The sequence below is a fragment of the Symphalangus syndactylus genome, chromosome 6 (assembly GCF_028878055.3).
Source record: "Symphalangus syndactylus isolate Jambi chromosome 6, NHGRI_mSymSyn1-v2.1_pri, whole genome shotgun sequence".
NCBI classification, from domain to species: Eukaryota; Metazoa; Chordata; class Mammalia; order Primates; family Hylobatidae; genus Symphalangus; species Symphalangus syndactylus.
The window spans coordinates 147,632,738-147,655,409 of record NC_072428.2 but is presented as its reverse complement, the minus strand read 5'-3'; the positions used below and the strand labels follow the sequence as shown (position 1 = coordinate 147,655,409).

The window sequence follows — 22,672 nt, the reverse complement described above, 5'->3', positions numbered from 1 at the left end:
ACAAATACTAAAATCAAGTAGATAACGGTTTTCACAAACATTGCCTGAGCATCGCGTTATGTGAGCGCTCTCTGCTCCTTAAGTGAAGGCTGAATGGGAGCCGCTGAGAGCGAGCGTCAGCTTCTCCGCTGTCTACAGCCGGGAGCTCTTCTGCCCTTGCTCTTTCTTTGTTCATGCAGCCGTTATGGCAGTTTTTAAATAGAAGGAATGTGAAATTCCAATTAGAGGGAAGGACGTGTGACCATTACCGATGCTTTCTCCTTGTTCCTGTCTTGGAGGAGAAGGACGGCGGAGGAGGCCGATGCTGCACTTGAGTGAACGCTGCTGGAGCATTGATTGTGCTGTTTGCTATGGGAGCTGCCCGCCTGGAGTGGCCACTTTCCCTCCAGCACCTCTCCCTCTGGGGTGACGTCTCCTCTGTTCTAAGCCATGCTGTACTCCCAGAAACCCCTTTTCTTGATGGTCCTGCCTCCTGCACTCTCGTGGGTACTAGTCACCATCGGGGGTCTTCACTGCCTTCTGAGCTTTCGTGGGTACTGGACGCTATCAAGGGGTCTTCACTGCCTCTTGTGTGTACTAGACACCATCGGGGTTCTTCACTGCCTCTTGTGCTCTCTGTGTACTAGACACCATCGGGGTTCTTCACTGCCTCCTGCGCTGTCTGTGTACTGACACACCATCAGGGGCCTTCACTGCCTCCTGAGCTTTCGTGGGTACTAGACGCTATCAGGGGGTCTTCACTGCCTCTTGTGGGTACTAGACACCATCAGGGTCTTCACTGCCTCCTGTGCTCTTGTGGGTACTGGATGCTATCGGGGGTCTTCACTTGCGACCTTGGGTCCATGTAGCGGCCGAGCTTCCTGTTCTCCTCCAGCTCAGTGTGGCCTCAGCCCTTGGCCACAGGCGGTGAATACATGGCTGAGGTGACCTTCAGCTTCTCATCCCAGCCTTCCGTGCCCCTCCCTGACGCCGGCTGCCCCTCTACCTGCATTCTCTCACCTCTGTACTCCCTCTAGTGGGGTCACGTTCGGTCGTCCTCTTCCTTCTCTAACCTCCCTTTTCTCTCTCCTATCCCATCTCTCACAGCTTAAAAAGCCCCGTTCACCTCTGTCCTCATTACTGGGAACAGAAAGCAGTAAACATCCTCGCCCCCATCACAGGGAGGGAAACCCAGCTGGAGAGCCAGGTGAAGGTGAGCTCACAGAGAGAATACGACGCACTCCTGCTCTGTGAGCCCTCCCTACGTGCGCGCTCCTGCTCTGTGAGCCCTTCCTACGCGCGCGCTCCTGCTCTGCGTGCCCTCCCTACGCGCGCGCTCCTGCTCTGCGTGCCCTCCCTACGCGCGCGCTCCTGCTCTGCGTGCCCTCCCTACGTGCGCGCTCCTGCTCTGCGTGCCTTTCCTAGGCACCTCGGGAGCTTCGCCTCCCTGCCTTGGCGCCTTCTCGTTCCTTCCACACCCTGGGGTGTGGATCTTCAGAACAAGCGTCCTGACCGTGCTCTCTCCACTCTCCGTGATCCCTCCGATTTGCACGATGTGCCTGGCGTTCTTCCTGAGCTACCCTGCAATGCTGGTGATACTCTGATAAAAACTGTCTTCCTAACTGCACTGTGTGCTTTAGAAAAGCCTCATGTAAAACGGCAAATAAGACATACGCAGAGAGAATTGAGAACCCTGTACAGGCATCTCCTATGAAATACACAGAGAATATTGAGAACCCCGTACAGGCGTCACCTACGAAATATACAGAGAATATTGAGAACCCCGTACAGGCGTCACCTACGAAATACACAGAGAATATTGAGAACCCCGTACAGGCGTCACCTACGAAATACACAGAGAATATTGAGAACCCTGTACAGGCGTCACCTACGAAATATACAGAGAATATTGAGAACCCCGTACAGGTGTCACCTATGAAACACAGAGAATATTGAGCACCCCGTACAGGCGTCACCTACGAAACACACAGAGAATATTGAGAACCCCGTACAGGCGTCACGTACGAAATACACAGAGAATATTGAGGACACCGTACAGGTGTCATCTATGAAACACAGAGAATATTGAGAACCCCGTACAGGCGTCACCTACGAAACACACAGAGAATATTGAGAACCCCGTACAGGCATCACCTGTCTCCCGCAAACGGTGACTCTCAGGCTTTCCTGATGCTCCTCTGCACCCACTACAGCCCCCTGCTCTGCCCTGGGATGATTCTAAAGCAAATCCAGACATACAATGATTTCTCAAAATGAGAGGCCTTAGCTAGTTAGACATTCTCAACACACAAAGAGCAACTGCACCCAAGCAGGAAGGGAGGACCCTGCGATAATGCCAGGGAACAGAAAACTTCTTTACAGGTCAGAGAACAGGGCCACCCTCCTGCCACACGGTCGGGTCCAACATGAGACCCTTGCTGTTCAGTCTTCAGAGGGTGGGAGAGAAGACCCAACGTACCCGCTCCCAAAGAAGCAGTCAGTCAACGAGGCTGCGGGCTGAACGCATATGACAAAAGTTCACCTGGTAAAAGCTTTAAAAAGAGACCCTCTTCCTTCACTTATTCATAATTCACATCTGGTCTCCTTTCAAAGAGCTTTAAAGCAGGTTCAATGGAAGGCCTATCTAAGGTGGGGTGATGGGGAGGACAACAGGTGACGTGCAGTGGCCGGTGAAGGAATTTGGGGCTCATCCAGTTCAGCGTCTCCAGTTTTCCTGCTCGATACCTGGCAACCACGGACCTTGTTGCTGTCTCCATAGTTTGCCTTTTTCCTGAATGTCCTGGAGTTGGAGCCTTACAATATGTGGCCTTTTCAGATGGGTCACATGCCTTGAAGATTCTCTCATCTTTTCATGGCTCGATGGCTCATTTCTCTTTAGTGCTGAATAGTATTGTATTATTACATGATAATCCATAACACTCTATTGTATAGATGGGCCACAGTTTATTCGCCTACTGAGGAACATCTTGGTTGCTTCCATGTATTGGCAATTATTCATAAAGCTGCCATAAGCACCTTCATGCAGGTTTTTGTGTGGGTGTAAGTCTTTAACTTCTACTGGTTAAGTACCAAGGAGTGTAATCACTGGATCACATAGTAAGAGAATGTTTGGTTTTGGAAGCAGCCACCAAACTGTCTCCCCCAGTGGCTGTGGCATTCTGCATTCTGTGTGTCTCCAGCAGTGAACAAGCTGCTGTTGCTCCACATCTTCGCCTGCATTGAGTGTTGTCGGTGTTCTGGGTTCTGGCCATTCTGAGAGGTGTGTGGTGGTGTCTCGTCATTTTCATTCACATTTCCCTGACGATGGAGGAAGCAGAGCATTTTCACATGCTTGTTTTCCTCCGTATATCTTCTTTGGTGAGGTGTCTGTGGTGGTCTCTGGGCCATGTTTTAATTAGGCTGTTTGTTTTCTTATTGTTGAGTTTGTAAAGTTCTTGAATATTTTAGATATTGGTCCTTTATCAGATATCAGATGTGTCTTTTGTAAACATTTTCTCCCAGTCTGTGGCTTGTCTTTTCATTCTCTTGACAGTGTCTTTTGCAGAGCATTATTTTAATGAAGTCCAACCTAACCAATTATTTTATTCATGGATTTTGCCTTTGGTGTTGGATTTTAAAAAGTCATCACCAAACCCAAGGTCATCCAGAGTTTCTCCTCTCTTACCTTTAAGGAGTTTTATGGTTTTTCATTTTATGATGAAGTCTGTGATCCATTCTGAGTTAGTTGTGAAGGGTGTAAGGTCTGCATCTGGAATTGTTTCTGTATGTGTGGATGTCCAGTTGTCCAGCACCATTTGTTAAGAGGCAATCCTTTCTCCATAGCATCACCTTTGCTCCTTTTCAAAGCTCAGCTGACCTCTTGTATGTGGACCCATGTCTGGGCTCTCTGTTCTGTTTCACTGATCTGTTTGTCTGTGCCATCAACCCCACCCTGCCTGGATTTCTGTGGAGTTGGAGTGAGTCGTAATGATGGGTGTAGTGCGTCCTAATGATGGGTGGTGTTATCCTCCACCTTTGTTCTTCTTCAGTATTGTGTTGGCTGTTCTGGGTCACTTGCCTCTCCATATAAACTTTAGAATACATTTGCTTGTATCCAAAAAATCACTTGCTGGGATTTTGATTGGGATTTCATTAAATCCATAGATCAAGTTGGAGAACTGACATGCTGACAATATTGAGGCTTTGGGAGACAGTTATAATCCTGAAAGACACAATCCTGAATGCCATAATTCTGAATGTTAAGATCCTGAAATATCAAAATCCCTAAGGACCCTAAAATCCTGAAAATGACAGTCTCAAAATATCAAAATCCCAAAAATGTAATTCTGGAAAAAATTGTTTAAAAGACATTTATTTACATTTTTAAAAGGGAATTTATTTGCAAAACATATAAAATCGTGACAAAACACTTCATAGGCCATTTTACACAATAAAATAAGCGATAATAACATTCATATTTTTGCAGGCTTAAGCCCTCAGATATCTTGACGACAGTTGCATGGGCATCACAGTTATGAGCAGATGAACCGTGTTCATGAAGGCATAGGTCAGGAAGGGAGATGTATAAAAGCATGTCACTCTGCTTGGTAATTGTGTGCACCCAGCTGTATAACTGCAGGCATCTGAAATACCCTGATGAACAACCTAAGGCTTTTGATGAGATCAGTCAAAAACCCTGATGGGTCACTGCTGCATAAAGAGTCGAAGAGCTGAGATCTCAAGAAATTGTATCTTTCGCAAATGCAGATGTACAAAAAGGACATTCTTCATTTATTGAGGAAGTTGCAGTGTTTTTGCATTGAGAACCAGGGAAGCTGATGGTGTAACTCTCAGTCTGAAGACCCAGGGACGGCTAGTGTGAGTCCTGGAGTCCGAAGGCCGGCAAACCTGGAGCTCTGATGTCCAGGGCAGCAGGAGGAAAGTCTGCCCCAGCACTCAGAGGGAGCCTAATTCACCCTCTGTGTTTCTCCTCTCTGGGCCCCAGCTGTTTGGACGGTGCCCATCCACCAACACTGAGGCAGACCTTCCCCCAGCCCACTCAGACTCCACCCCAATCTCCCTGGAGACACCTCCCAGAAACACCCAAAATGAAGCTTTACCGGATTTCTAGGTATTCCTTAACCCGGTCAAGTTGACACTTAAAACTAAGTCTACAGGTTCACCCCTTGTCAACTTGGCACTCACACACAACTCCTTAAATTATGCTTAATTTCCAAATAAAGACAATAACAAGGTAATAGCTCCACCCAGCAGGATGCAACTCTCCTGTGATTATGATTTAGGGGATTTTAAACATTAGCAACACTAGACTTTTGGGATTTAGACTCTATTTAGAGATTTTGATATTCAGATATTTGGGGATTTCACTATTTGTGATTATGGCAATTGGGACTGTGTCTTTTGAGACTATGATCCAAACCCATGTCCTGCCAGCCGTGAGCATATGATATTTATACGCTGCTTCTCCATTTCTTTACTTCTGCTTTCTTTTGTCAGTGCTGTAATTTTTTTTCATATAGATATGGTACTTGTGTAATGCCATTCTTTCAGCTCAAGACTCTGATGACAGTGAAAGCGTTTTGGAAATCACTTTAGGAGATGCCTCAGACACCGTTTTCTAAACGAATCAATGACAAATAATGTGTGGGGTATCCACTGTTGTAATCCTTGCTCATTGATCAAACACCAGCCACACTGAACAGGAAACAAAACCGGTAACCAACCTGTTAGAACGCTTTCTTTCAGCATCTTGGTTCTGCGCCCTCCAGAGCCTGGATGGGAATTACGAGTCCCTAATTCACATCATGAGGGCTGACTTTCGGTTCTGAATTTCACATTGCAACCTCTTCCCAACATACCTGATATTTCTTCTATTCAGGCATCTTATTATACTATCACTTGTATGGCCAAGGTAATTACGGGTCTCCACCCAGCCAGCCTCTGTCCTAAGCTGGGGCCCGTGGTGTTCATGTGGGAAGTGCACTGGGAAACTCATGTAGAAGCTGGAAGAACTTGTTTCTGCCTCCGGCCATGCAACTCTCCAGCCATGCAACGCTTCCCGTGGTTATTCCCAAGTTCACTCATTCATTCAGAAAGCACTTGCAAAGTCCCGGCCAATCACTCAGGCTCCTGATTCTTCCGAGTTCACTCATTCATTCAGAAAGCACTTGCAAAGTCCTGGCCAATCACTCGGGCTCCTGATTCTCCCGAGTTCACTCATTCATTCAGAAAGCACTTGCGAAGTCCTGGCCAATCACTCGGGCTCCTGATTCTCCCGAGTTCACTCATTCATTCAGAAAGCACTTGCGAAGTCCCAGCCAATCACTTGGGCTCCTGATTCTCCCGAGTTCACTCATTCATTCAGAAAGCACTTGCGAAGTCCCGGCCAATCACTCGGGCTCCTGATTCTCCCGAGTTCACTCATTCATTCAGAAAGCACTTGCAAAGTCCCGGCCAATCACATGGGCTCCCAGTTCTCTCCCCTCATCCAAGATAAGCGTGTTCTGGTCCTCTTCTCCTTCGAGCCTTCCATGACCCTGAGGTCCTGTGTTGGCCGGTGGGGTGCCCACTTCCTTGTCGTGTTGGTGGTAGGAATCCCAGCCTGAAAACCCTCACAGAGAAGGGTGCGTGCCCCGCAGCCCAGTCTCAGGAGGGCACTGAACCAAAGCTTTGACTTTTCACGGTGACAGCAGTAGATTATAATACAGAAAAAACCGATGCCAATGCGTCTGTCACTTTGGAGAAAATATGCCCACACTTTTGGGGTCATTTTCACTTGAAAGGAAGCACCTGCTGCCTTTTCATTTTTGAAGAAATTCATTCATATTTGAATGCAGGCCAGTGCTGCTCAGTGCTCTAAACCCAACCATGCCTCTTGGCTTAAAAAAAAAATTAGAAGAGAATTGGCCACCTAATCACTGGCACACAGAGGCCGCCTCTCACAGGCTGCTCCAGGAGGAAGCCACTGATAAATTCTTAATCTCGGATCCATGCCCCTGGCTGGAGTTCACGAGCACCCTCTAAAGCAGGAGGAGAAGGCACCTATGTTATCAAAGTGCCTTTCATCCTAGCGAAACAGTCCCGTGCTCAGTGTGCACTGCCTGAGGCCTTTCTTTCTGTGCATCAGCACACCATGGAGTCAGAAGCAGCGCACTTTTCCCAGGGGAGCAGGTGCAGGAGAGGGCACCCAGGGGTGCTGGGGTGGGGTCACTCTGTGGCTTATATAGCCAGAATAGTGTTCCTCTCACTGCACCTTGAAGACACACCTACCTGCTCAGCAACCCTGACGTGGATGCCCCCAGTGCAGGATGGCAGTGGCCGTGTGTGGCTGGCAGCCCCGGACCTGCGTGTGACTGGCAGCCCTGGAACTGCACTGCTCAGCTCCACCCAGCTCATGTCTTCTCCCAGGGGAAGGCGGCTCCCCCACTTCTGCACCAGTACAGAGTCACTGCTTTCAGATTTGGGAGAAGTAAGAGTCATAAACTGCCCCCATGTGAGAAATCTCTTCCACGGTGTTTGGCTGATGTCCTTACAGACTCTGCTTAAACACCTCTGAGGTCACTGCTTTCCTGCCAGGTCCATGCTGCTGTAAGCCAGCTGCATTTGCTGGAAGGATTTTTACTTTAAGAATTGGGTTGAAATTTACCTCTGTCTGACTGGGAATTGGTAGGGCACCTAAAGGCACCTCACTGCCACTGCCCAACCCCTGAGGTTTTCCTCCCACCACCTTCCACCATGCCTCCAAGGGGGAGGCCTTCCAGAACCACATGGAACAGGGTGCTGTCCGCTGTGTAAGCACAATGGGGAGGCCTTCCAGAACCACATGGAACAGGGGTGCCCTCCGCTGTGTAAGCACAATGGGGAGGCCTTCCAGAACCACATGGAACAGGGTGCTGTCTGCTGTGTAAGCGCAATGGGGAGGCCTTCCAGAGCCACATGGAACAGGGGTGCTGTCTGCTGTGTAAGCGCAATGGGGAGGCCTTCCAGAGCCACATGGAACAGCGGTGCTCTCCACTGTGTAAGCATCCTCCGCATATGATGTCATCCTTCTGTCACTTTTCCAAATCTCCCCAGCTCCAACCTGAAAGCTGTTGCTTAATGGAGACCGCTGATTACATGGTGACGCTTCCCCTCTGAGGACACAGGGCAGGTGTAGGGAAGGCTCTGGGGGAACCTTTCCCCTTCCCACAGGTGAGCGCGTCACAGGTTGGAACTGGGGGCTTGAAGCCCCAGGGCGTTCTGTGCAGCAGTTGGTTTGCTTTGGGTCTGATCATGCCGATTGTCTGACTGCAGCTGTGTGTTCACCTGACCTCTCCACCGGCATTTCTAGAACTTTTCGAGGTAACTGTTCCCATTAAGAGGGCATTTCTACAGATGTCAGCTTAGCTCGTTTAGCGAATGTGGGCAGCTCTGAAGTCCCAACCCTCCGACATCTGCAAAACATTTTCTCTTCTGGTCTTACCTGCCACCCAGTCCAGGGCGGGCTGTGTTACCTGTTGTCCGTCAGTTCACGTTCTGAGTGTGCAAACTCACACTAACATGAACCTAAAGGAAGCATTCTTTAGAAAGCCATTTGACTGCCGATCCCCACACCCCACTGAAGTCATGTCATTAATGCCAGAGCTAATTTGATATATTTTTTTCTTCTTTGCCTCAGTATTGCATTCAATAGAGAAAGCGTTAGGCTGGGTGAATGCTGAGCCCTGTGAGTGCAAAATATTCTGGCGTGACAGTGCAGGAGAAGCTTCATCCCAGGCTGCAGCATGGGCACTTTTCATTAGTCAGGGAGAGATGCACACGACTCAGCTGTGATTCCTTACCCCCTCAAATTGGAAGCAGAATATATTTTACTACACTTGTGTTGTTTCCAGTGAAAATAGACAACATGCTGGCATATGATTATGTCAGTTTCTCCCTGTGGAAGCCCAAATGAGGAGAGAATGCAATAATGAGCTCCTACTGAATTTACCTGAATCCTCTGCAAATACCCAAGTTTTGGACTCCAGCAATTGAATGGGCTGTATGTTCTCTAAACCAAAGGAGCACAGTCCATTCCCCATGATGGTGGGTGATGGTGATGATGGTGGTGATGATGATGGTGTTGATGATGGTAATGATAGTGTCAGTGATGATGATGGTGATGGTGGTGATGGTGATGGCGATGATGGTGATGGTGATGGTGATGATGGCAATGATGATGGTGGTGATGATGGTAATGATAGTGTCAGTGATGATGATGGTGATGATGGTGATGGTGATGGTGATGATGGTGTTGATGGTGATGATAGTGCTGATGGTGATGGTGATGATGGCAATGATGATGGTGGTGATGATGGTGATGATAATGTTGATGGTGATGGTGATGATGGCGATGATGGTGATGGTGTTGATGATGGTGATATACTGTTGATGGTGATGGTGATGATGGTGTTGATGGTGATGATAGTGCTGATGGTGATGGTGATGATGGCATTGGTGATATTGGTGATGATGATGATGGTGGTGATGATGGTGATGATAGTGTTGATGGTGATGATGGCGTTGGTGATGGCAATGATGATGGTGTTGATAGTGTTGATGGTGACGGTGATGATGGCATTGGTGATGGTGATGATAGTGTTGATGGTGATGATAGTGTTGATGGTGATGATGGTGATGATGGTGATGGTGATGATGGTGATGGTGATGATGGTGATGGTGATGATGGTGATCGTGATGATGGCAATGATGATGATGGTGTTGATGGTGATGATAGTGCTGATGGTGATGGTGATGATGGTGATGGTGATGATGGTGATGGTGATGATGGTGATGATGATGATGTTGATGGTGATGGTGATGATGGTGATGGTGATGATGGTGATGATGGTGATGGTGATGATGGTGATGGTGATGGTGGTGATGGTGATGATGGTGATGGTGATGATGGTGATGGTGATGGTGGTGATGGTGATGATGGTGATGGTGATGATGGTGATGGTGATGGTGGTGATGGTGATGATGGTGATGGTGATGATGGTGATGGTGATGATGGTGATGGTGATGATGGTGATCGTGATGATGGTGTTGATGGTGATGATGGTGTTGATGGTGATGATAGTGCTGATGGTGATGGTGATGATGGCATCGGTGATGATGGTGATCGTGATGATGGCAATGATGATGATGGTGTTGATGGTGATGATAGTGGTGATGGTGATGATGGCATTGGTGATGATGGTGATGGTGATGATGGCATTGGTGATGATGGTGATGGTGATGATGGTGATGGTGATGATGATGATGGTGATGATGGTGTTGGTGATGGTGGTTCTACTGATGGTGCTGATGGGTGTTCAGATGTGGCTAACTGTGTACCTTCATATATACGTGGTTGTAAAGGTACTTAGGAGCAAAAGCTGTTGTGCATGATTCCCATTGTCTTTGTGAAAACAATGTTGTGGTGACGTTATCTGCAGGCTGTTGCTGATTCTTTAAAGCTTGTACCATTTTGTTTGGAAGGCCCTATGATGACATATAATTTCAATAGGCCTGGCTGTGGCAGTTGAGAATGCAGAGTCATGTGAGCTGATCTCTTACTCCAGGCTTTACACATTTAATATCCTGACATTTTGTGTAATTGCCTTATGAGAGCCCACTTGGAGCACTGAAAACTACTTAAAATGTCATTATAAACTGGCCAGATTGCAGAATTACGTGGTGCGGTTGATGGAACACAACGTTTTACTTTGATATTCTTGTTATCTGTGCTCTGTGCTGCAGCCCTTCTTCAACCCACCAGGGCTCACTGGACACTGCAAAACATACTTCCTCATTTTTCTTCATCTTCAAATGGCGAGTAGTGGATGCTTCTGAGATAACTCAGCATGTTCATAAAATGCTGTGTGTGTGGTTTGTAGAGGTTACATGGGAAGGGATTCCTAGTACACATTAACTGTTCTTCCATAAGCTGCCCAGCAAGTTAGAATTTTCTCTTATATACTTACGATTTTTTAAAGTTATTTTTCATTAATGATAACCTAAAAAGTTTCTTTTTCAGATGAGAGGAAGTAGTTTTTGGAATTGTACTTTATTCCATTTTGAAGGTGGATGTTTCCTATTAATAGTGATTCTAAGAGGCCCACTGAAAATGCCTCCTGTTCTCTGATCTTTACCATAAAGAACATGAAGTTTTATTTCAGGGCAGTTGTATTTCTGCTCTCCCATCCATTTAACAAGACTCGAACCAAAGGGAGTCAAAGGAAAACAGACGCGTAGCAGCCATAAGAGAGAGTTTTTCTGAGTCGTTAAATGTTACAGCGATGTTAGAAGAGGGGACACAACCAACTTCCTGTCAACAAATACTGAGCATTAGCAGGTAGTAGACAACACACTTACTATATTTCATTTTCTCAACAACCCATTCAAGTGGGAGTTATTGATTCAGTTTCACACAGAGGGCTCATGAGGCTGGAAGAGGCTGGATGGGGTTCCCTGAGTCCCAACTATGGTGAATGGTGGGGTGGAGTTTGAGCCAGGTTTGGCTGACTCCGGACAACACCTGTCTCTGCGTTACGCTGCCTTTTCTGGAAGGCTGTGAATCTTTTAGGGTTTCTGCCCTGACATGCTCTGCCTGTGACCAGCAGGACTCTCATCCCACCTGCACTGGCACAAGACCAAACATGGCAGTGTGGATGCCTGCCGGGCTCCTGAGGGCCTCCCAGCCCAGCCCGGAACCCACACCTGGAACGAACCCTCTCATGGTTCCTACAGTGTGGCTGTGGGGCCACTATCCATTTAGGTCCTTTTCTTTGTGTCCCCCCATGTCCAGTCTGTTGGCAGACCCTGCCGCACCTGCCTTCTGAGCACACCCAGGGTGCCCCCTCCTCCCCACCAGCCGGCTGCTTTCTGCTCCCCTCACCACCACCCCTCACCAGATCTGACCAGACCTGGCCTCCCCACCTGCCGGCTCCTCCCTGCCCCTGCCGCCCCACCACCCCTCACCAGATCTGACCAGACCTGGCCTCCTGCCTCTGACCTTGTCTCAGGCTGCAGAGTGGTTCTTGTACATTTGCCAATCAGACGATATCCCACTGCTCAGAGCACACCACGGGCTTCTCATCCCACTCAATAAAAATCAAAGCTGTTTGCCTGGTCTGCAAGACCCTGCATATCTATGGCACCCACACCCACCACTCCTCTCCCTCCGTGTCCTGTTGAAACGGGAAAAGTTCCCTTATTCCCCTCACAGGGCGTGCGATGGGGGAGTGGCTCCCTTCTTTAGTGCCCCGCTGCTCAGACCTCTAGGGGAGCATGCAGATGGGCAGGCTGTGGGCTCGGACCCCATGGCAGTGTCTAGGGGTGAATGTTTACAGCTCCCATAGCCCCAGTGGGCATGTTACAAGGTGCTCTTTCAGTTTTGCTCCTTTAATTTTGCCATCTATAGGTGGCTTGCATTAGCTCAACCAGACCCCTTCCTTATCACAAGGACAGAGGACTCTCTGAATGCTGGGTTCTTGCCTTGGTGTACTGGGAGAATCAGATCATACGTGGGCTTGGAGAGTGAGTGCAAGGTTGTTTTGAGTAGAAGTAGCTTTCAGCAGACGGGGGAGCCAGAAGGGAGATGATTTTCCCCTGGAGTCCGGGTGCTCGGTGGCCTGGGCTCTCCTCAGACTGCCCCGGCCACACTGTACATCATTCTGCTGGTCGATGCCCTGCTGGTGTCTGTCGGTCGGCTCTGGTCCTGCTGGTCAGTGGCCTGCTGGCATGCTGGCGTCTGTCGGTCTGCTCTTCTGCCAACGTGCTCCTCTTGACATCCAGCCACTTGTGTGTGTGCCTGCTAGGGTCTTGGGGGTTTTTATAGGCACAGGATAGGAGTGTGGTAGGGGCCAGGGTGGTCTTGGGAAATGCAGCATTTGGTGGTGAAGGCAGGAGTGCCTGTCCTCACCTAGGTCCGTGGAGATGGAGCCCCAGCCAGGGACCTGCCTTCCTCAACCCAGCACTTCCCTTCACCCTTCTATATCATTTAAAGGGACCAGCTCTCCCCTTCCCAGCACTCCCATATCACTGTGAACTCTCCACGTGGGGGCTGCCTTTTGGACACTCTGGCCTCCTGTCTGTTCTTCCAACCCAATACGCCAGGCAGTTTCTGCCCACGGCCGTAGTGCTCACTGCTACTCCTGCCCAAAGACAGCTTCTCAGGCCCCGCTGGGCCCACACTCACCTCCCTCAGGCCTCTGCTGAGACTTCACCTTCTCAGTGAGGCTTTCTCTGCAGTGCTGTATGAAAGAGCAGTGCTCCAGCCCCCCATCCTTCATACTCTCGGTTATTTCTCCACAGCATCGATCACCACCAGATATCCTGTGCATTCATGTTTTTTTTTTTTTTTTTGAGACAGAGTCTCGCTCTGTCACCCAGGCTGGAGTGCAGTGGCACGATCTCGGCTCACTGCAAGCTCCGCCTCCCGGGTTCATGCCATTCTCCTGCCTCAGCCTCCCGAGTAGATGAGACTACAGGCGCCCGCCACCTCGCCCAGCTAATTTTTTTGTATTTTCAGTAGAGACGGGGTTTCACCGTGTTAGCCAGGATGGTCTTGATCTCCTGACCTCGTGATCCGCCCGCCTCGGCCTCCCAATGTGCTAGGATCACAGGCGTGAGCCACCGCGCCCAGCCGCATTCATGATTTTTATTGTTTGTTTCCCATTCCTTCTAACATGGATGGAAGTCACACAAAAGCAAGGAATTTGCTCATGGATTTATCTCTGCACCTTCAAAGGTAGCTGGTGCAAAGGAGATGTGCAGTAAATATTTGTGGCAGGAAGGAAGGAAAGAATGCAGCCAGCAAGGGAGGGAGGAAGGATGGGGAGAAGGAAGAAAGGAAGGGAAAGGAAACAAGAGGGAAGGAGAGAGAGGGAGGTGGGAGTACTTAACCTCCTGAAGCTCTCATCTGTCCCTGAAGGGGAGGGCGTGGCTCATACCACCCACCACCACCCCACGGCAGGCAGAGTAGAGAGGCTGCCTGCAGATCGCCTGGAGTAGGACGTGCGGTGAGGAGCAGAAAGGTGGGCGGTGTGGCCAGGCAGGGGCAGGAATAGAAAGGCGGGTGGTGTGGGCAGGCAGGGGCAGGAGCGGAAAGGCGGGTGGTGTGGGCCGGCAGGGGCAGGACAGTGACAGGGCCTGGCTTCCCGCATAGGAGGCAGCATGAGGTGCTGAGAGGAACAGACATTGCTGTAAGCAGGGTGGGATGCACAGAATAATATTTCCCTGCTTCTCGGTGTTGTGTGGGGCCCATTTGCTGCAAACCAGCAGGATGATTCCACCAGCACGTTGGGTTGGAAGAACAGAAAGGAGGCCAGAGTGGCTGGGGTGTGACCATCATGGGAGAGTTCACAGGACACAGAGGGAGAGGAGTGCTGGGTTGGGGTGCTGCAGATACACAGCGTCTCACAGACCAGGAAAGAAGAGAACTTTGCAGATCACCATGATCACCCACATTCTTCCCTCTGCATGACGGATCTCACCTCAGTGACCCCCCTGGGTTATGTTCACAAGGGTGGAATTAGAGGGGCTGGAGATGACACTGAGATCTTAAGGAGAAAAGGCCTTTCTGTATAAATGCTCCTTGACCTTCTAGAAATGCCCACTTGTTTCTGGGCTCCAGGAGCTGGTGAATACTGGGACTCACCTGGGTTAGCTTTGCAGTGAAGGTCAGTGCAGGGGACACAGGAACATCTGCTTGCTGCGTCAGTGCCAGATCAGGGCGGCAGAGCTGCCACGTTTCGAGCTGCTGAGGGTGGACATCTCAGCCCTGCATGTCGAGGGCGGAGACTGGGGTACGCCCTTGGTGAGCCCAGGTACTCGGAAATGGAACATGCGTGTCAGCTGAATGTTCTGGTTACATTAGCCTTTAGTAGAGACAGCCTGGATTCAACTTGTTTAAAAATCTCTCATGAATACATTGATCTATTTTCCTGCCTTGGCCAGTGTTCCTGAAGCATGAAGGTGGGTCTCACACACACTGCCCCGCTTGAGGCAACAGGGTCAGCGTTGTTGCCGGCCAAGCTCCAGAGCTCAGCAGAGCACCCGCGGCAGCCTTCTGCCCCACGGCCTCTTCCCTCAGATGACTCTGTTTTCTTATCATTCATGCCCTTGATGCCACACTACGCCACCTAAATTTGATGTGTCTGTAATGAGGCTTAACAAGAGGCAAAGAATTGTTTTGCTTACTTTATATTCTTATTTTTCATGTATTTTATTTATTTTATATTAAATTTAAAACATATTCTTGCCACTTTTTGTTCAGCATAACTTAGATCCCAAAAATTATACAGTAATTTTTTTGTTTTTTCAAGAGACATCACTTGGGTTTATCTTTTTTTTTTTTTTTGAGATGGACTCTTGCTCTGTCACTCAAGCTGGAGTGCAATGGCACAGTCTCGGCTCACTGCAACCTCCACCTCTCATGTTCAAGCGATTCTCCTGCCTCAGCCTCCTGAGTAACTGGGACTACAGGCATGTGCCACCATGCCTGGCTCATTTTTGTATTTTTAGTAGAGATGGGGTTTCCACCATGTTGGCCAGGCTGGTCTGGAACTCCTAACCTCAGGTGATCCACCCGCCTCGGCCCCCCAAAGTGCTGGGATTACAGGCATGAGCCACTGTGCCCAGTCGGATTTATCTTTTTAAAAATCAGTAAGTTAACTGGATTGCGTTTGTGAGAGATTAAAAATAAGAAGGATTTTTTTTTAACCTCTTGAGAAAAGGTAACATCTTATACATTTTATGTTTTAAGAGTTTATACTGAAAAGACACTGGTTAGATTTAAGTTTATGTCAATCTAGTTGTTAATTTCCAGGGGTAAAATATAGGCAGTGATTTACACACTGATGACATTGCTTTATAAAATTTGGAGGTCTTTTGGTTGGAACTTGGGTTCCATGTACTGTAATTGGTGCCAGCTTGGACAGCAGGTTAGCCCAGACACTCATGCACTTGAGGGGGAAGGAACGTGGCATGAGATGGGGTGTCATTGAGGGGGAAAGACATGTGGCGTGAGATGGGGTATCATTGAGGGGGAAAGATGCATGGCGTGAGATGGGGTGTCATTGAGGGGGAAAGAAGCATGGCGTGAGATGGGGTGTCATTGAGGGGGAAAGACGCGTGGCGTGAGATAGGTTGTCATTGAGGGGGAAAGACAGGTGGCGTGAGATGGGGTGTCATTGAGGGGGAAAGACGCGTGGCGTGAGATGGGGTGTCATTGAGGGGGAAAGACGCGTGGCATGAGATGGGGTGTCATTGAGGGGGAAAGACATGTGGTGTGAGATGGGGTGTCATTGAGGGGGAAAGACGTGGCGTGAGATGGGGTGTCATTGAGGGGGAAAGACACGTGGCGTGAGATGGGGTGTCATTGAGGGGGAAAGACGCGTGGCGTGAGATGGGGTGTCATTGAGGGGGAAAGAACGTGGCGTGAGATGGGATGTCTTTGAAGGGGAAAGAACGTGGCGTGAGATGGGGTGTCATTGAGGGGGAAAGAACGTGGCGTGAGATGGGATGTCATTGAAGGGGAAAGAACATGGCGTGAGATGGGGTGTCATTGAGGGGGAAAGACACGTGGCGTGAGATGGGGTGTCATTGAGGGGGAAAGAACGTGGCGTGAGATGGGGTGTCATTGAGGGGGAAAGACACGTGGCGTGAGATGGGGTGTCATTGAGGGGGAAAGAACGTGGCGTGAGATAGGGTGTCATTTAGTCTCTTCACAGGGTCTTAATGGTGCATTTTCCCTGTAAATTGTTTGCTTGTTCTATCCATTGGTCAAGTCTCTCTGGCCTCCAAAACATTTTAGTGTGTCTGTGTTGGTGTGAGAACAATGTCGTAGCCCTCAAGAAAACAAAGCTTTTAATTTTCTATTTTTTTTTTCTTTTTCTTTTTTTTTTTTTTTTTTTTTTGAGACAGAGTCTTGCTCTGACGCCCAGGCTGGAGTGCAGTGGTGTGATCTCGGCTCACTGCAAGCTCCGCCTCCTCCCCGGTTCACGCCATTCTCCTGCCTCAGCCTCCCGAGTAGCTGGGACTACAGGCACCTGCCACCACACCCGGCTAATTTTTTTGTATTGTTGGCAGAGATGGGGTTTCACCATGTTAGCCAGAATGTTCTCGATCTCCTGACCTTGTGATCCGCCTGCCCCGGCCTCCCAAAGTGCTGGGATTACAGGTGTGAGCCACCGTGCCCAGCCTATTGTTTCTTAGAATAATGTTTGTTCCCAGGCTTTGATCACAATAGATGCCCAATACAGGTTGGTGCAATCAATGGGCAGGTTAGTGGGTGGAGGGACGGACAGAGACTGGGCTTTGACTTTAATGAGAGGTTCATATTTTTTTAAATGTAGGTTAACATTTTGGTTAATACTTTGGCAGGAAATAGTTTCAAAATGCGTAATCTTGAATTAGACCTTGAGCAAGTTGGAAGGTACCTGTCAGCTTGTGTGACTGAGATCTAAGGGGCTCTCTGACTGTGTTCCTTGCTTCTCACCTGAGGATCACGATGAGCTGTGGTGAGAGCTTCTCGTGGAGAACCAAGTGTTAGTTTTCAGAGTGAATGGGAAAGGGGGAAAAGAGTGGAAAACTAAAATGATTTCTCATCCTCATCTTGTTTCATGATAGTTATAATTTATTAAGCACTTACTGTATGCTGGGCCCATGCCTCACTTGTCACCATTTTACAGATACGGAAACTGAGGCATGAAGAAATGAGCAAGCTTGCCCCAAACCACAGACCATGAGTGCTGGGGCCAAGACTCAGGGAGCATGATCAGCCTTTCTTCACGGGAGTCCAGCCTAGCATCCCCCAGGGCAGGGCAGCACAAGGATGGATGATTGGATTGATGGGAACTTCAAACATGTCTGTGGAAACCAAGGTCCTAGCTGCAATGATGGAAAAAGAAATGTGAGCTAACACCCTACAGATTCTAGAATAATCAGGCCTGAGAAAGCGTGCAGGCAGCTGCAGCCACAGCAGAGGAGCCCCTGGTGGCTCAGTGCTGACGGCTCCACGCCAAGCCTGGCCGCGTCTGGCCAGGGTGCTCTGGCTTTCCCGCCATGCACGTTGGCCTTTCTGCTCACGTTGCCGTTTCTTCCTCCCTTCCTGGTCCACCACGGAGCCTCAGTTTCTCAAGGGTGGACACCCGCCAGTTCCCCAAACTCTACATTCCCAGCTGCTCTCTGTCGATACAAGTAGGCTGTTCGTATGGTTGAGTGTGGCACTCACTGCACCATGCTGTACCGGGCACTGCCTCCCCTTCTCACCGTGATGTGAGGGAAGTCTAGCCGAGCCATGGTATTCTGGAACCTTCTCACCATGACGTAAGGGAAGCCTTGCTGAGCCGTGGTATTCTGGAAACGTAGCTTGCTGTGGAATTTCACCTTCAGAGCAGGCACTTGGCCTCTGTGTGGGTTTGAGAGGGGAATAAGCATCATTTTGCAAAGTTCAGGGTACGTCGACACTCCTGTCTTTGTGTTAAGCAGGACTCATCAGTGTTGACAGTGACAGTGTTTGCTGTTAGAAACACAGACTGCAGCCTCTTCCCTCGGGGTGGTGGGAGAAGCGCCAGCCTGCCCCGGAAGGAGAGGGGCAATTCTCCTGGCTTAGTCTCCTGCGTAGCTGGGATTACAGGCGCCTGACACCATGCCCAGCTAATTTTTGGTATTTTTAGTAGAGATGGGGTTTCACTATATTGCTCAGGCTGGTCTCCAACTCCTGGGCTCAAGCAATCTGTCCACCTCGGCCTCCCAAAGTGCTGGGATTACGGGTGTGAGCCACCGCATCTGGCTGATGTCTGCTTTCTCTTTTTTTCGGCAATTTCCTGCTAGCAACACTGTAGCCACTCTGAATTGAATACCCCAGCCTGTGCATATCATTTTTATAAACCTTGGGGGGCTCAGAAAAGTTTATTTGTGGATCAGTTTGGCAAAACATGATTCATTTTCACTGGAAATCCCAAATTCGAGAACATTTAACCTTCTTTGTTGAGAAGTCACATAATTTTTATTCTTTCACTGTTTGTCAAAATATCACAACCAGCTTTTCAGCCCCCTTAGGAAACACAGGGCCTCGCAGAAGAATGGTTAATGGAACTCTGTTCCAAACTTGTCCCCGCACGGACCACATCACCTTCTCTGGAGCTGCCGTGGGGTCGTCCGGGCAGGCGGTGGCCCGGGGCTGCAGCCCTGGGGAGCTCCGGCTGCGTGGGGGACGGTGGCCACTGCTGCCTGGGAGCTCAGGATGCAGGTGGAGGCTCCCAGGCCTTGTGGCGCCTGCTGTGCCAAGCTAGTGTGCGGAGAGTCCTTTTGTCCTTTTTGGGAGGGCAGAAGGGATCTTTGGACTTGGAAGTGAATTGTTCTGCCACACTTGGAGGCCCTGCCACTTCCTGCAAATCATGACATCGGAAATAATGGACTTTGCCCCAGACGAGGCCTCTGGTCAGGTCGTTACTCTGGGGGCCTCCTGCCCCGCTCACCTGAGGAGGAGGCCACTGGGCAGCCGAGCCTGTGTTTGTTGGTTCGTGTCCACAGGAAGGACCTTTCCTTAGCAACCAGCACGCATTGCTCACCTCCCTGTTTCCTTCCCTCTGACGCGGGGACTGGCACCCACCGTGAGCTGTGGCCGGGCCGACTCTGACACACATCTCGGCCAGTGCAGGCATGTGCGGAGACATCCCTCGCCTCCTAAGCGTGGAGGACGCCGACTGCTGGGGACGGCCATGCCCAATGTCGAGGGCCCTTCAGGTCTCCCTGCAGCTGTGCTGGCTCCTGCTGGGGGCTCCGGTGCCTCCTGCCAGTTCTCTGGGGCTGCTAGGAACCCATGGGGCAGACACTGGGTTTTCTGGGCTCCACCTGGTGGAGCCGGGACCCTTCAGAACTCAGGCCCTTGCCTGTGTCAGCCTTACTTTTCCAGACACAGCTCTTCCTCCCCATCCCCGCACTTCCTTATTTCCATTTTCTTTGGGATGCGTGAGCCCTTTGTTGCCAGCATTGGACCTGTGGACGTGGGCGAGCGAGATAAGACTGTCGCGATGATAATCGCTGGGAAAGAAAAGGATCTGGGGTGGGAGGAGACTGCAGTGAATGGGAATGAAAAGGTTGCTCTGGGCTCATGGCTCGGCGGCTCAGTTGCGAGGCTGAGATGGCTCTTCTGATTCTGAAAGCTACAATGAACAGCACATTTTCAAAATAGCACCGAGGGCTGTGATACGCACGCACCTTTAATTCCGGAGCACATCTGTTATCTTCTCTGTGAAACAACGTGAGCCCATCAGTGTGGAAGGAGCCGGGGCATGGGTGCCGTTGACCTGGGACCATCCAGCCCTTCAGCCCTTTGTCACCTGCAGACAGGAGTGGCGGTGAAGGCAGGCTTTGCTGCGGTTTTAGGCATGTTTTTGTTTGTGAGAAAGCGAGACGTATTTTCCTGAGTTTGTTGCTGGAAGTTTTCTTTGAAGGCAGCGTTGCGTCAGTGAACGCATGGTGAGGGCTGATGTGTGGGGGCTGGTGGGCCCTGGGGGTGCGGCGAAGGGTGGCTGGCCCTCCCCTCCAAGGCTCAAGGCTAATGAAAACACAGAAGAGTAAGTGGCCTCCATGTCGCTCCCTGCGTTTCCCTTCTTCTGTTTTAAATGGCAGGTTTTTTTATGATTTAGGACGGCAAGCCCAAGAGATCTGGGTACGGCTGCTGATGAAACAACAGTTTGTTAACTACAGATTTCGAGAGGAGGGGCAGGCCACGCCACGTGTCGATACAGGGATTCACCAGGGTCAGTCCGGAGGCTGGGCGAGGGCAAGGCGGGGTCGTCAGGGACAGGACTGCCCAGTTTGAATAGTTCCAGCCGCTCCGGGCCCGGGGGCTGCCCGTGTCTGGTCCTTGCCCCAGGGTGACTAGGGCAGTGGCCTGGAGTCTGATCCCACAGAGGCGGAGGCGGACGTGGGCTCTGGATTGCAGGATTTGCGTGTGGAAAGCCTGCGGGGAGTGGGTGACTGATCACTATCTGGGAATTGGCTGTTTGTGGGAGGGGCAGCCCCCCAGGGTCAGCAGGGCCCCAGATGTCAGAGCATCGGAAATGTGGGGTTAATACAGACACTTCAACCCGAAGGTAAAGAAGCCGCCACTGTGTGCTGAACAATTTGGAGGCTTCAGTATCGGCCAGAGCAGGGGACTCGGCTACCCCAGCAGGGGACATCGGTGGCAGTGAATGCCCAGCACTCTCCCATCAGAACGCCCGTGTCCGTCACATGTTTCATGTACAGACTGACTTTAGAGGACTCTGTCCGCTTCATCCCATGCTAAAGGACACGTAATGCTGTCTCAGAAACACCTGTTGTGGACGCTCAGGCCTTTAAATGAGAGGGTCTTAGTCATCAACAGGAAGTCTGGAGTGGCGCTGACGGAACTCAGGTTTTCAAAGGGGAAAATCAGAGGGTTGTGGCTGTGACCCTTTCCATGTGAGACCCTGGTGGGGGGTGGGGCGCAGTGCAGAGTGTTCAGAAGTGAAGCAAAACACTTCAAAAAGATGTGTCCTTACAGCCGTGTAGCAAGATGCCCCCTGAAGAACGAGCTTCAATTAATGGGCAAGAGAGACTGCACTTAAAAAATTTTCACTCAAAGAACCCACCACAGGCCGTCAGCGCTTGTGTTTGGAAAGTCATGAGAGTCTAGACGGCCCCAGACACTGACTCCTGTCCTGCATATGCAGTGAACAAGGCACGTGGGGACCCGGTGCTGGCCCCGCTGCCTCGGCATGGACTAGACACAGCCTGCACTGTGGAGAGAGGACGGGACGTGCGGCTGAGTGAACAGGGATGCCATGGGTGGTGCCACTGTCAAGCTCTGTGCAGACACTGCAGGCTGCAGCCCAGGCCTGGTGATGCATTTGGCACAGACACTGCAGGCTGCAGCCCAGGCCTGGTGATGCATTTGGCGCAGACAAAAAAACCTAAAATGCCTAAATTTCTTAATTTGTAAAAAGCAGAAATAATTCCTCCACCTGTAGTGTAGAGGGTTGTGCCGAGATCCCTCTAGGGCAGAGGGTCGCAGTGGGATCCCTCTAGTGCAGAAGGTTGTGGCGGGACCTCCCTAGGGTGGAGGGTCGCGGTGAGACCCCTCTAGCATGGAGGATGGCGGTGGGATCTCTCTAGGGTGAAGGGCCGTGCCGAGATTCCTCTAGTGTGGAGGGTGGCAGCGGGACCTCCCTACGGTGGAGGGTCGCAGTGAGACCCCACTGAGGTCAGGACGTTCTGTGTCCCCTCTGCATTACTCTGACGTGTTGTTCGGGAAGGTAGAGACGGGGCCGTGAGCTATTTTACATAAACCTTTATGAAGACAGAGATTTCAACACTGAATACAAGAGAAAGTCAGGTTTTCCTTCAAAGCTCGGAAATGGACCCATCAACCTTCTTTAGGGCAGAGTCTTTATTGCGGCCCTTGAGATGGAGTGTACACACGGCGAGATGCGCAGATCACAGGTGGACACGACGATGCGTTGGACACGTGTGGGCATGGAACCAGTGGCCACGCTGCACGGCACACCCTCACACCCGATGCTTCCTCCTGCCCCAGCCCCACCTGCAGGTGACGTGGCTCTGGTTGCCCTGGGCAGACCTCGCCCATCTTTGAACTTCAGCTTCTGTTAACAGGATTCTGTGGATTCTCTGGTGA

The 22,672-nt window shown here is 50.3% G+C and overlaps 1 protein-coding gene across 5 annotated transcripts in view; it reads left to right on the top strand.

Annotated features, from left to right (window-relative positions):
- Positions 1-22,672, top strand: part of PTPRN2 (protein tyrosine phosphatase receptor type N2) — a 987,645-nt gene that overhangs the window by 388,579 nt on the left and 576,394 nt on the right. The gene's annotated exons all lie outside the window — the stretch shown is intronic.